The following is a 14,978-nucleotide window of genomic DNA, read 5'->3' as shown; positions in this document are numbered from 1 at the left end:
CAGGAGTACCTGAGTTCAAATCTGACCTCAGACACTTGACACTTATTAGCTGTGTGACCCTGGGCAAGTCACTTAACCCCAATTGCCTCACAAAAAACAAACAAAAACAAAAACAAAAAAAGGACCACCAACATTTAAGGCAGAACTACAGAATACTCTATTGTAATATTGGTCTGGGGAGGCTAAAATATAATATCCATGCTTTTTCCTGCTATAGTGAGAGTTGGTCAAAGGCAATGTGTGTGTGTGTTCAATGGAGACATATATATTTGTAAAATCCTTACATCCAATACATATGATTGCAGTAAGGAATGACTGTCAACTCTGGAGCTAAGCAAAAACTATATAAAATATTAATTGGAAATAATCTACAAAGAGAAGTCACTAAAATTATTCCACTTCCTATAGAAAGTGTGATTTCAGCTGTGAGTTGAAAGAAGCCAGGGAAGCCAGGAAGACAGCCAGTAAAAATCTCCATCTCTTAGATACATTTCTTAACCTTTTGCAATATGTAGCATGGTGCTAAATTGTATTGTAGTACTGTGATTTCATTTCAGAATTTCTGTAATCCCAGAACAATTCTGCTTCTGCTTTTATCAATATATTTGCCAGAGTTCATTTATTTTAATGGGGGCAAGTCTCCCAGTTACACTGAAAGTAAAAAAGCCCCAAACATTTTGGGTGGATTTTTACAGTGTGATGGAGATACCCAGATCTTACTGGCTCAGCAGTGCATGAGATCCCTATCAAAGTAAGAAGCCTTCTGAAAGCTCCAGTTACTGGTTTCTTTTATCTCCCTGAGAGTAAAAATATTCAGGAATTAAACAGAATGGTATTTCTCTGTCTCTGTCTCTGTCTCTGTCTCTGTCTCTCACTCTGTTTCTCTCTCTGTCTCATAATTTGCACTCATCATAAAATTTAAGGCATAGTTTTAAATGCATGCAAAATTGAATTCTCTTAGGTTTTCAGGCATGGCAACTCATGAAGAACTTCTATTCAGGCATGGTTGGGGTTGTGTTCTGCAAGTGAGGGATGAATGATTACAATTCTCATCATTTGGATGAGAAGTCTAGCTATATATCCATTAATAAGGGGGAAAGAGGTCTTTATTTGTTGAACAGAAGTTACTTCTAATTTCATAACTAAAGAACAACAGACCTCATGTTCATAATCCATATACTATAAGGAAATCTGATGAAGTTATTTAAATCTCATGAGCACTTCTAAAAGATAGTCTTCAGAGTAGAGAAGTAGGAAGGAGGCATTTTGCCCACAATAAATTTTACTTGGATTGTTTTGTTTTGTATTCACTGGCGTTTGCATTTTAAATAGTTTCTTTGTTCCTGTTTAACTATGTCCAGGGATGAGAATGAAACATTTTGGTAACAAGTAATACAAGTTCTTTTCTTTTACTCATAGGAAATGGAGCTCTAAAGATTGTTTCAATATCTCTGTCTTTCCTGGGCAAGGTCTTTTTGTGACGCAGATAGTACCTCACTGCTGCCTTGAAGAATTTGTTTTATTTAGACACAATATTTGCCTACCATGTTTACATTGGTCAGATTGATGTGTGTCTGCCAAAATTCTCAAAGTGATAAGTGTACCAATGTGCAAGAACTACACTTATATGTATTTAAGAACTTTACCTCAGTTTGTCAAGTAAGATAGCACCAGTTATTTCAAGCGCTTTGTAGATCTTAAAGCAATGTATAAATGGTGGTCAGATAGTACTCTGTCTCTAGCAAGTCACATTTAATTACTCTTCATTTTCCCATAATTGACATAATATTCAGTTCAATAACCAGTTCAATATCCATTCCCAATGGCTATCTGACATACTGTTGAACCAACACAAATGAAGTATCTGTTCAATTTCATATCAGTCTGGTCAATAGGTATTTTCCTGTGTGAGGTGTTAGGCTGAACTCTTGTGTAGTTAGGGATCTCACTTAGTATCTCATAGGATTCTGGGTGATGGTATAGTCTACACAGTGTCCTAGCCAAACATTCTGAGCTTCTGGAGAACCCTAGGGAACCCCTTTTCCTCTAAGGAAACAGTTTTCTGTATGGACGCTGTGCTCAACTTTCAGTAAGAGAAGTAAACACCTTTGGTGAGCATGTCTTTTTTGTATTATGTTTTGTGTGATATTACTAATTAGATAACTCAGTAAGAGAAAACGTGAGAACTGTATTTGGGAATTTATGTGGTACTTTTGACAATCCCCCTGAACGTCCCTGAAACTAAAATTCCTCCTTTTTAACACCAATATTCTCCAAGAAGAGAAAATTTGGCAGTTTATAAACTCATAGGTTCATGGATTTAGAGGTCGAAGGGACTTTAGAGGTCACCTATTCCAAGCTGCTCATTTTTCAGATGAGAAAACTGAGGCCCAGAATGGGGAAATTACTGCATGTCAGTAAGATTTGGGTTGAAAACCTCCTATAGGCAACAAGGAAGCACAACAGATAGAACACTGGGTCTAGAGTCAGGAAGACTTTGATTCAAATCCTGACTCAGAAACAAAACTAAAAAAAAAACCCAACAAAACAAATCCTGACTCAGATGCTAGCTGTATGACTGAGCAAGTGCTTAACCTGTCTTCCTTAGTTTCTTCAATTGTAAAATGGAAATAATAATAGCACCTTCCTTTCAGGGATTTGTGAGGATCAAATGAGATAATTAAAGTGCCTAGCACATAATAAGCTCTATATAAATGTTATTAATACTTGTTTGCTTCCTCCTTTCTGATATTTACTAGCTCTTTGACTGTGTCACTTAACTTTGCTAAGTCTCAAACAATCATATAATATTTTAAGTTACTTGTGTGAATAAGAGGGCAGGCTCCCACTGATGAAATCAGGGGTCTTTGCTGAAGAATTCCATTTCTGCTATGTGGCCAGGAATCATGAAACAGCATAGTCATCAAAGAATTAAGATTATAGATGGCCCCAAAGGCCATTGAGAGACCTCTGGTGGGCAGGAGTAAGCTGGCATGAAATAATAATAGAATAACTGGCATGAAAGAAGCAGTACCAAAGATTTGATCCAGGAGACACATGAATGAAAAGAAGTTGTTGGGTCATAGAGCAAGAACAAGGGAATGCAAGTGTTGCTCAAATCCTAAAGACCTAGGCCCTCAGCATATGGAGTGGATGTCCTACAGAGGACTAATGGAACAACATGGCCAAGATTAGCAAAGAATGAGAAGGCATGGACAGTTTGCAAGTGGCACTGTTTGAAAGAATACTCAGACTGATGAGATCATATATCTAATGAAGTATTAAAGCAGAAGGTGTATATATTCACTCTTGTGAGTACATATTTAAAGTCCATTTTCACTCATTAAAAAGTAAAACACTGTTATTTACTTCAAGTTTAATTCTGCATAAGAGGACTATGAATAATAATTAGTTTGCCAAAAAATGTAGATTTTGATTTCACAGCAGTTTTGTAATTGAAGCACTGAGCTTATTTCAGCAAATGGGCATGTGTTCAATGCTATTTTCTATGATCTTTGGAGTTTTAACTATTTATGAGGATAGCAAGTAGGGCCCAGACCTGCAATTTCCCATTGTAAGGAAAGTCAGCACTTTTTCTGCAACTTAAAGTCTCTAAAAGATGTCTAGATATAAACATAAAATATTTGGGTGTCTATCTGCCAAGGCAAACCCAGGAACCATATGAACACAGTTATAAAACACTTTTCACACAAAAAAAGTCAGATCTATACATTTGGGAAAATATTAATTGCTCATGGGTAGGCCAAGCCAATATGATAAAAATGACAATTCTACCCAAATTAATCTATTTATTCAGTGCCATACCAATCAAACAATCAAAAATGTATTTTATAGAGCTAGAAAAAATAACAAAATTCATCTGGAAGGAAAAAAAGGTCAAGAATATCAAGGGAATCAATGGGAAAAAATGTGAAAGAAGGTGGCCTAGCCATACCAGATCTCAAACTGTATTATACAGCAGTAATTGTCAAAACAATCCAGTACCCTCCAATGATGCATATAGTAACTTATATGAAAGGTCTATGGGGGCACAAATGACCCAGTTTTATATTTCTTTGTATCCTCTACATCACCTGCTGTTTTGTTTTGCATATAATAGCTACTCAAAAATTTTTTTCATTAAATTATTCAAAGATAAGGAAAATGACAGAGTAAACAATAAATTATTATTAAATTTTTTAAAAAATAAATCTGGTACTGTCTAAGAAATAGAGTGGTGGATCAGTGAAATAGATTAGGTACATGATACATTTATAGTAAATGACCATAGTAATCTAGTGTTTGATAAACCCAAAGATTCATGTCTTTGAGATAAAAACTCATTATTTGACAAAAACTGCTGGGGAAACTGGAAAACAGGAGGGCAGAAACTAGGTATAAACTAACATCTCACACCATATACCAAGATAAGGTCAAAATGGGTATATGATTTATACATAAAGGGTGATACCATAAGCAAATTAGGAGAACATGGAATAATTTACCTGTCAGATCTATGGATAAGGAAAGAATTTAGGATAAAATAAAATGCAGAGAGCAATACAAAACGTAAAATGGATAATTTTGATTTTATAAAATGAAAACATTTTTAGACATACCCACAGAAAATCAATGCAACCAAAATTGGAAGGAAAGCAGAAAATGGGGGAGGGAGGAATTTTTGCAGGAAGTATCTGAGATAAAGGCCTTATTTCTCAAATATAGAGAGAACCAAGTCAAATTTATAAAAATATAAGTCATTCCCAATTGATAAATGGTCAAAAAGATAAGAACAGGTACATTTTCAGACAAAAAAGTAAAAACTACCTATACTCATATGAAAAAATGCTCTAAATCACAATTGATTAGAGAAATTAAAACAACTCCGAGGCACCACTCCACACCTATCAAATTGGCTAATATGATAATATGATAAAAAAGAAAAATAAAAAATGTTGGAGGGGATGTGGGAAAACTGGGACACTAATGTAGTGTTGGTGTAGTTGTGAATTGATCCAACTATTCTGGAAAGCAATTTGGAACTATGCCCAGAGGGCCATAAAACTATGCATACCCTTTGATTCAGCAATATCACTGCTAAATCTGTATCCCAAAGAGATTTTTTTAAGGGAAGGGGGGAGGTGGAAGAGAATCTATTTTTATAAAAATATTTATAACAGCTCTTTCTTGCGGTAGCAAAGAATTAGAAATTGAGGGTATGCTCATCAATTGGGGAATGGCTGAACAGGTTGTGGTATATGATTGTAATGGAATATTATTGTGCTATAAGAAATGACAAGCAGAATGATTTCAGAAAAACCTGGAAAGACATGAACTGACACAAGGAAAGAGAGTAGACCCAGGAGATTATTGTACACAGAAATAGCAATATCGTATGATGACGAATTGTAAATGACTTAACTGTTCTCAGCAATGCAATGATCCAAGACAATCCCAAAGTACTCATGATGAAAAATGCTAGCTGTCTCCAGAAAAAAAATTAATGTTGTCTGAATACAGACTGAAGCATACTATTTTTCTCTTCCTCCTTCCTTCCTTCCTTCCTTCCTTCCTTCCTTCCTTCCTTCCTTCCTTCCTTCCTTCCTTCCTTCCTTCCTTCCTTCCTTCTTTCCTTCCTTCCTTCCTTCCTTCCTCCCAACCCTTCTTTCTTTGTCCTCTTGTATAAAATAACTAATATGGAAATGTTTTACGTGATTGCACATATATAACCTATATGAAGGGGGGAAGGAAAGAATAGAATTTGGAACTCAAAACTTAAAAAAAATAACAAATGTTAAAAGTTGTTTTTACATGTAATTGGTGGGGAATTAAAATACTATTTTAAAAAATTAAAAGCTGCCTTGAGCATTGAGATATTAAATTACTTGCCCAGGGTCACATAACCAGTATATGCCAAGGCAGAATTTGACCCTAGGTCTGGGACTTAACCTGGCTCTCATGTCAGCTCTCTTTCTAGTATGCTATGCTGCCCCTCTACTTTTTTTTTTTGGTGAGGCAATTGGGGTTAAGTGACTTGCCCAGGGTCACACAGCTAGTAAGTGTCAAGGGTCTGAGGTCGGATTTGAACTCAGGTCCTCCTGACTCCAGGGCCGGTGCTCTATCCACTGCACCACATAGCTGCCCCAGCCCCTCTACTTTTGAGGATAGTTTCCCTTTAATGTGTAAGAAATACCAATAAGAAGAATGTATCTCCATATATCCAGTAGGATCCTTATATCATACTGTATTCTATCTTTCAAGTGAAGAGGAAGAAGCACTGTGAGCCTCTGGAAACAGGATACCTGTGCATGCTGTGAATCATGGCAAGGCCCATCTATTATACAAGCCCCAAAACTGACTCCCCTAACTTTTGCATGAATTAATATAAGGCATCATATATTGTGAATACTTTGAGGACTGGGGTCTTATTAACTAGTTGCCCATTTCACTATGACCAAGAAATGTTCTAGTACCATATTCAGCATGGAAACTGAAACATCCTACCTTCTAAGAGAGGAACAGAACAGTACAGGCCCAGGAACTCAGCCTCAGAATTCTTACAATTTTCCAGGATAGTAACAGGCTCTCTTTGCCTCAATCAAAAGTGTCACCCAGTCAAGTACAGCTTCTCCCATCTTCCTAATTACTTAGGCTGTCCATACCTGATGAGTTGAAAATGGGTAGGCTTATGTTCTCAAGACTAAATGGAACTGTCCCAGAAAAATGGGTCTCTTCCTGCTGTCTCTGTCTCCTCTCCTCTCCCCAAGCCTGTGAGGATTTAAACACTAGGTCCTGCAGAGTAGCCCATGTGTGGAAGCAGCTAGCATACCAGCCGAGATTGATCTTATTGAGCCAAAAACTTAGCTGTGAGCACTTAGAGTTCCCAAAGCTTTCCCACCTCACCCCAGGTTATGCATCACCTCCATCAACCAAAAGTGATGAGTTGTAGGGAGACAAGGGGAGCCACCTCCATGGTATTACTAGAATAACTATTAGAATACCAAAAGACAGAAATAAGAACAGTGGATAGATATTGCAAAGAAAAAAATTTAGGTTTTATGTTAAGACAATGTCCTAATGATTAGAGCTATACTAAAACAGAATTCCTTAGGAAAAAGTGGGTTCTTTCTCATTTAGATCTTAAGTCAATAGCTGGATGACCCCTTGCCAGATATGTTGTAGAGAAAATTTTTGTTCAAGTATGAACTGGCCAAGATGGTCATGTAGGCCCCTTTCAAATAATCTACCCCAAGTATGTGGGGCAGATAGGTAGCATAGTAGATAGAACACTAGCCCTGAAGTAGAACCTAAGTTCAAATCTCACCTCAGACACCTCTCATCCTTAGTATAGAATCTGACACATATTAAGCAATTAGGAAATGTTGAAAAATTGTTCTACCCTGTTCTTTGATACAGTGGACCTAATTATAATTTTTTGGGAAGGATAATCTCACAAATTCTCTTTAAATTCATCCCTTACTATGTGGAACTTTTGGAATGTCATTATCAAGCTTGATTCTGTTATGGGGAAAATTCATGGGATTGACTAGCTGTGTGACCCCAGACAAGTCATTTAATCCCAATTGCCTCAAATATCCAGGCCCATCTCCTGTTGCCCAGTGGACCCAGGTGGCTCTGGAGAAGAGAGTGAGGTTGGTGACTTTGCATAGCTCTCCCTCACTTAAATCCAATTCACTGAGTCAAGTTATCACCTTGATGTCCTGGTCTTCTTCAAAAACAAAAGGCCACCACCACCAAAAACCCCAAGCAATTTGCTCCAACAGGCTGTGAAGGCTGAGGAAACAGCTCTATGGAGCACTTAGAGCTTAATCAGACATCTAAGATGCCAATGTCATCCACCGAATCCTAGATCATCACCAGTCATCTTGACTTTTGTCTTGCCACTAGACTTCAATGACTGAAAGAAAGTGAGGCTGATGACTTTGTGCAACTCTGCCTTACTTGAATCCAATTCATGGGCAAGTCAAGACATCACCCGTACTATTTTACTATTTACTACCTGCTAAACTTGTATTGGACAGATCAGCCACAGTCCAACACACTGTACCTTGACCCAAACATTGTGATGTCATTTGGTCCTCTTTGAGCACAAATGACAACATTTCAATAACCACCTAACAAGTGTTCCCAACTCTCCCCTCCAATCATTCATCTTACCACTACTGGAATAATCTTTCTTTCCTTTTCTCTTTCTTTCTTTCTTTTTCTTTCTTTCTTTCCTCCTTTCTTTCTTTCTTTCTTTCTTTCTTTCTTTCTTTCTTTCTTTCTTTCTTTCTTTCTTTCTGTCTTTCTTTCTTCCTTCCTTCCTTCCTTTCTTTCTTTTTGTGGGGGCAATGAGGATTAAATGATTTGCCCAGAGTCACTCAGCTAGTGTCAAGTGTCTAAGGACAAATTTGAACTCTGGTCCTCCTGAATCCAGGGCCAGTGGTATATCCACTGTGCCACCCAGCTACCCCCTAGAATAATCTTCCTTATACATAATATGATCATGTCATTCTCCTACTCAGAAATCTTCAATAGCTCCCTACTGCCTGGCATTTAAGGCCCTTCTATATATAAAACCAATCTAATACCATATTACTTTCCTCCGAACACTCTCTACTGCAGTCAGTTCTCTGACTCCTAAACATGCCCCAGGGCCTTTGTTCCAGCTATTCCCCATATCTAGGAATATCTTCCTTCTCCTTCACCTGTGGAATTTCTACCTATCCTTCAAAACCTAAAGTCAACTCCTTCATAAGCTAGTTCTCAATCTTCTGTATTTCACGAAACTAATGTACTTGTTAGGGAATACCACATATAATAGTTATCTGTGCTTGTGTTTTATATAGTCAGCTCCCTGATGACAAGGACTGTGTCTCTCCTAAATTTTGCAGCATTCCCAGCATCAAGCAGGCTCCTGTGCAGACCAGGCACTTCTAAAATATCTGGTGAAACAAAATGATGTTAAATGAAATTCAAAAAATGAGAGAGAGGGGGCACTAGCTGAATATATAACAGGGATGCCAGTATATCATATCCCCATTTCTTATTTATTTGATGTTTGTAAAAAAAAAATCATAGGATGCAATATGGAGATATCATCAGATCTCAAAGATATCACCAGATAAAATAAACTTAAGTTTTAACCACTACTTTTATTGTCTGGATTCTCACTGCTACCATTGCAGCTTTCTTGAATTTCCTGACTAAACAGAAGGTAAACATCATCACTGTCATTTTAAAAAGCTGTAGTGTCAATTGGAAAGGCACCTTTTTCTTTGCTTTATACCATTTCCATTCAATAGCAGAAGTTAGTACATGGATGGGTGTGTATTTCTTGGGCCCTTTGCACACAACTTGGCCACAAGGGTCTTCTGTTCCTTTGCTTCTTTGCCTAGACCATTTCATATGAGCTCAGTCCCCAGAATTCATTTTCCCATGATTGGGGAAGTAGTTGCCAGTATGCTTCCATCTAAGCTTCTGCCTGCCTTGTCCCTCCCCATAATTCTAGGTTAGTCTCTTTCTCTTCAAGGTAAAAAAAAAGTCATGGGATCTAATAGAAATACCAATGACTAGGAGTCAGGAGATCTGAGTTCAAATCAGAGCTCCTGTACTTACTTGCCATGGGAACATCGGTGAGTTACTTCACATTATACTTTCTTCATCTAAAAAATAAGGGAGTTGAACTAGATAACTTCACAGATCCCTTCTGGTTGTTATATTTCTAAGGGATATTCAGGGTTTAATATCTTGTTGTTCAGTCATTTCAGGCATGTCCAACTCCTCATGACCCCATTTGGGGTCTTCTCAGCAAAAATACTAGAGTGGTTTGCCATCTCTTTCTCCAGTTCATTTTATATAATTCAAATGCAGTCTCAGACACTTACTAGCTGTGAGACCCTGGACAAGTCACTTAACTCTGTTTGCTTCAGTTTCCTCACCTATAAAATGATCTGGAGAAGGAAATGGCCAAGAAGACCCCAAATGGAGTCACAAAGAATCAGACACAACTGAAATGACTAAACAACAAAAGGTTCATCCTCATCCTTCACAGGACATATATGTCCTAGGACCACAATTATAGATTCTGAGATCCATTCTAACCCTAGATCTATGATCCTGCATAGGCAATACAGTCGCCAAAAAGCCTTCAAGATGAAACAGGACCAGCATTGCTAATCTTGGAAAACAGAGCTGAACTGTTTCAGAAAATGCTAAAACGAAATTCTCTACCATATCTTTGTTGCTTGGGAAATGAAACATCATCCAATACCAATCTAATCATACCAAATCATACCAATCTAATTAAAAATTCCAACAGTCAACTCCCAATTTTCTGGCCTCCAGGTCCCCATATTCATCTCTAGTAGCTTGGGGCAGAAAGTGATGAGGAAGGAATTGCCCAACATGGGAATAAGGCCAAAAGACTCTGCTGCCAAAAAAAAAAAAAGCCATTAAATTGACCATAATGCAGTGTTTTCATCTCTTTCTCCTAAACTTTGCATAGTGCCTCATAGAAATAGCTGGATGGGGGGCAGCTAGGTGGCATAGTGGATAAAGCACCATCCCTGGATACAGGAGGACCTAAGTTCATATCCAGCCTCAGACACTTGACATTTACTAGCTGTGTGACCTTGGGCAAGTCACTTAACCTTCATTGCCCTGGAAAAAGAAAAGAAAATAAAAATAAGAAGAAACAAATAGCTAGAGAAGGACTCATTGATTTCTAATCATTTTTGGTCACCTGATTTAGCATTCCCTTAAATGTCCGCTATATGCAACTAGGTGGCACAGTGGATAGAGTGTCAGACCTTGGAGTCAGGAATACCTGAGTTCAAATCTGGCTTCGACACTTACTAGCTGTGAGACCCTGAGCAAGTCACTTAAGCTGTTTGCCTCAGTTTGTTCATCTGCAAAATGAGCCAGAGAAGGAAATGGCAAACCACTTTAGTGTCTTTGCCAAGAAAACTCCAAATAGGGTAACAAAGTGTCAGGCATGACTGAACAACAACAACAAAATATGTCTAAAATCTAAAGAATTGGTATATCAACTAGAAATACTTTAAACACGTGTCAAGATTTAGGGCCCTTGTCTGGCTTATGTCATGATTTTGTGGTCTGTAGTTGTGACATTTTAGCAGACAAAGTTTGATTTGTGGCATATTCAAATCTTCATGATAATGAACAGACTATATAATTATAGTGGAAAAAGCACAGGACTCAAAGTCAGAGTTCCTGGTTTTGAATTATGACTCCACTACCTCCCAGCTGGCTGGCTGTAGACAAGACACTTAACCGCTCTTGTCCTAAGTTTTCTTATTTGCAAAAGGAGATGATAATGCTTTCATAACCTACTTCATAGGGTTATGACAAAGACCAAATGAAATAAAATGTCTATGAAAGTACTGTGCATGTAAAGGATTATTATGGTATTTTAATTTATCATTTTGGTTTCCACACTGTAAAACCTGCTTTGATATAGTTCTCCAAACTGTGGGGTTGGGATTTTGAGCCTGGCAAGTAAGCCATGATGTTCCAGTGACATATACACATGACAGGTCATTCAAACCAGAACATTGCCCGAATATGAAGGAGATTATGCAGCAAATTTTACCAAGCATGGATTTATCAAAATGATAGATAGTTCTTTTTAAAAAATAATTTTTTTATTTTTCCCCGATTACATGTAAAAACAATTTTAACATTCAGGTGGGTTTTTTTTAAAGTTTTGAGTTCCAAATTCTATCTCGTCCTTCTTCACCTCCCTGAGACAGTAAGCAATCTGATATAAGATTATACATGTACAATCATGTAAAATATATTTCCATACTAGTCATTTTGTGGAAGAAAAGAAAGGAAGGAAGAAAGGAAGGAAGAAAAGGAAGGAACGCAGGAAGGAATGCAGGAAGGAACTCAGGAAGGAATGCAGGAAGGAACGCAGGAAGGAACGCAGGAAAGAAGGCAGGCAGGAAGGAAGGAAGGAAGGAAGGAAGGCAGGCAGGCAGGCAGGCAGGCAGGCAGGAAGGAAGGAAGGAAGGAAGGAAGGAAGGAAGGAAGGAAGGAAGGAAGGAAGGAAGGAAGGAAGGAAGGACGCTTTGGTCTGTATTCACATGCCATCAGTTCTTTCTCTGGAGGCAGATAGCATTTTTCATCATGAGTTCTTTGGGATTATCTTGGAAAAATGATAGGTAGTTCTATAGCAGTTGACACTTTTGTGTTCTGCTTTAAAGAATCATAAAATGTCAGAGCTGAAAGGAAACACTGAGATCATCTAGGCCAGCATCTTTACTTTACAGAGGAAAAGGCTGAAGCAAAGAGAAGGTTAATAACTTTTACAGGGTCTCATAGATAACCAATGGCAAGGCTGGGTCAAGAGCTGAAGTCTCTTCATTGATATTCCAATTGTCTTTCAACTTTTTCTTCTGCAGGATGAGGAATTTGTGGCAGAAAGAGGTTGTCACTTGCTCAGTTGTCCTACAAAATTTCTGAAGAAGCTCTGATAAGAGCCTGTAGCCTCAGAAATCTGCCCAGACACCAATAAAAGCTATAGATTTACAAACTATTTTAGATTGATCCTAGTGGTGTATTCTTTTATTGTTGTCAGTGCTACATCTTTTTTGGGGGGAGGGGGGGGGCAGTGAGGGTTAAGTAACTTGCCTAAGGTCACACAACTAGTAAGTGTCAAGTATCTGAGGCTAGATTTGAACTCAGGTCCTCCTCAAGCCAGGGCTGGTGCTTTATCCACTGTGCCACTTAGCTGCCCTCAGTGCTATATCTTTAACAACCTCAGAGGTGGAAAGAACTTCCAAGGTCCTGAACCTGAGTATAAACTATTTCCTTTAAAATCAATGGTCATTCAGCTTTCTCTTTAAAAATTTTGATGAGGGGGAACCAACTATCTACCAAGGTAGCACCCTAAATTTATACCAAGTCCAATTGTACCTCTCTGAGAATTATACTACTACTAGTTTAATCCTTTAAGACCATGAACAATTTTTTAAATTAATTTTTTTCTATATCTTTTTTTATATCACCAAAATTTCTACCAATATCCTTCTCCATCTCCCTTTCCAGAGAACCATCAGATATTACAAATAATATTAAAGAAAAAAAAGAAAGAAAAGGGGGAAAATCAGCAAAATTAATCAATGTATCAAAAAAATCTGAAAGTATATCCAATGTTCCACATTCTTGGACTTCTTATCTTTGCAAAGGAGTGGGGAATGGTGTCTTATCTTCTTTGAGGACAAGCATATTCTTTTTTTTTTTTTTACATGAGTAGTCATGGAAAACATCTCCACATTAGCCACTGGTATAATAAGTATTGAGATCTCCCCACAGTGCCTTGGGCACTGCCCTGCCACTAGAGGTGGGACCCTGACATATGATCCTTGCTTGCAAGCTATTCCCCTCACTCTGAAAATAAAACTTCTATTTAATTCCTGACTCACCTGTCTCTAGCCTGCCCGGTTTGGCTCTGGCCATTCATTCACAGGTTAAGTTAGGGATTGGTTCTGGTCCAGTTAACAATTATATTACATATGTATTTATGTGTGTGTGTGTGTGTGTGTATGTATGTATGTATGTATAAATTGTCTATGTAACCCCTGTACCAAAGTCCATTAGTACAGGACTTCCTCCTTATTGGTGGTGCCCTACTCTGAATGAGGAGTGGGGTGGAGTTGGTGAGAGGTGAGAGAACTCTTGGCCAATCCCCTTTGGGACTGTGATAAAATAATGGAATTTGGCAGACGCCCAGAGGCCCCACCTGATTGATTTAGTATTGTTTGAATTGGGTGAGAATAAGAAACTGACTAAGTACCTACTTAAGGATGATTGGATGGAGGCCACACCTGGCCAGCCCTGAATGACATGTTGGTGTACTACCTATGTCAGCAAGAGATCACTCTCAACCAACCAGCTTGAAGGACCTCCCCTTTGGGGGAGGGAGAGAGGAACTAGGAAGTGGATGCTCGCTTATAGAAGAGCTTTTTGGGGAGGAGGAACTAGCATGGTGGCAGATGGAGAAGGGGGGGGGGGGCCTCTTAGTCATTCCGACACTGGCTTGGTGGTGAGAAATTTCACATGGGCTGCTAGGAAAAGAAATTGCTTTCTTTCTCTCTGGCTATACTGAATTAGATCTGGACTAAGATTTCCATGCTATAAGGAATCTGTTCTCAATCTCTCTCTCTTCACTAACTGATAATATATATTTTAATAAATCTTTAAAAGCCTAAACTCTTGCTGAATTTATCAGTGATTTTAGCCAGCTTCCCCCCAAGAAGGGGGGGGCAGATTAGAACCCACAATTTATATTTTAAAAACACAGGACTCCTCAAGGTTAATCCCTTTCAGGATTCTCCAAGCTTCAAGTCTTCTTTGAGACTCTTCAAGTATCAAGTCACCTCAGACATTTCTGGCTTCCAGTTTAGAGAAAGAATTTGGAGAAGATGGCAGAGGAAAGGCAGTAAGCACTTGGAACTCACTACACGATCCCTCCAAAAATCCTCTAAATAATGCCAGAGAAAGAAGTTGGAAAAGGCCAACTCCATATCAGGTTGCTGAAGGAAAAGATTCTGGGAAGATATGAAAGGGACTAACAATCTCTGTCATGTCCCTATCCCCTATCTAGAGACTTCAGGGAGTTTCTCCTTGGGTGAGATCTAGGACAATCTTGGTTCGACTGAGTTATCTTGCTCCCAGTGAGAGTTCCTTCTTTGTGTATTGTCTGGTATATATCTTCCTATGTATACCTTCTCTGATTTCTATTTTGCTACCAATTTGGAAATGGTGTTTTGTTTTTTTGGCTATTTGCTATGTGTTCATTGTCGAACTGACATTATATGGGGAAAGAGTTAAACCTCGGTTATAAAGCTTGGGGTCCTCCTTGTCCTCCATAACGTCAGAATGACCAGATATTAGATTGAACCTGATCTGGGGCAGCTAGGTAGTGCAGTGGATAAAGCACTGGCCCT

The sequence above is a fragment of the Dromiciops gliroides genome, chromosome 1, assembly GCF_019393635.1.
Source record: "Dromiciops gliroides isolate mDroGli1 chromosome 1, mDroGli1.pri, whole genome shotgun sequence".
Taxonomy (NCBI): domain Eukaryota; kingdom Metazoa; phylum Chordata; class Mammalia; order Microbiotheria; family Microbiotheriidae; genus Dromiciops; species Dromiciops gliroides.
This window is presented reverse-complemented; position numbering follows the sequence as displayed.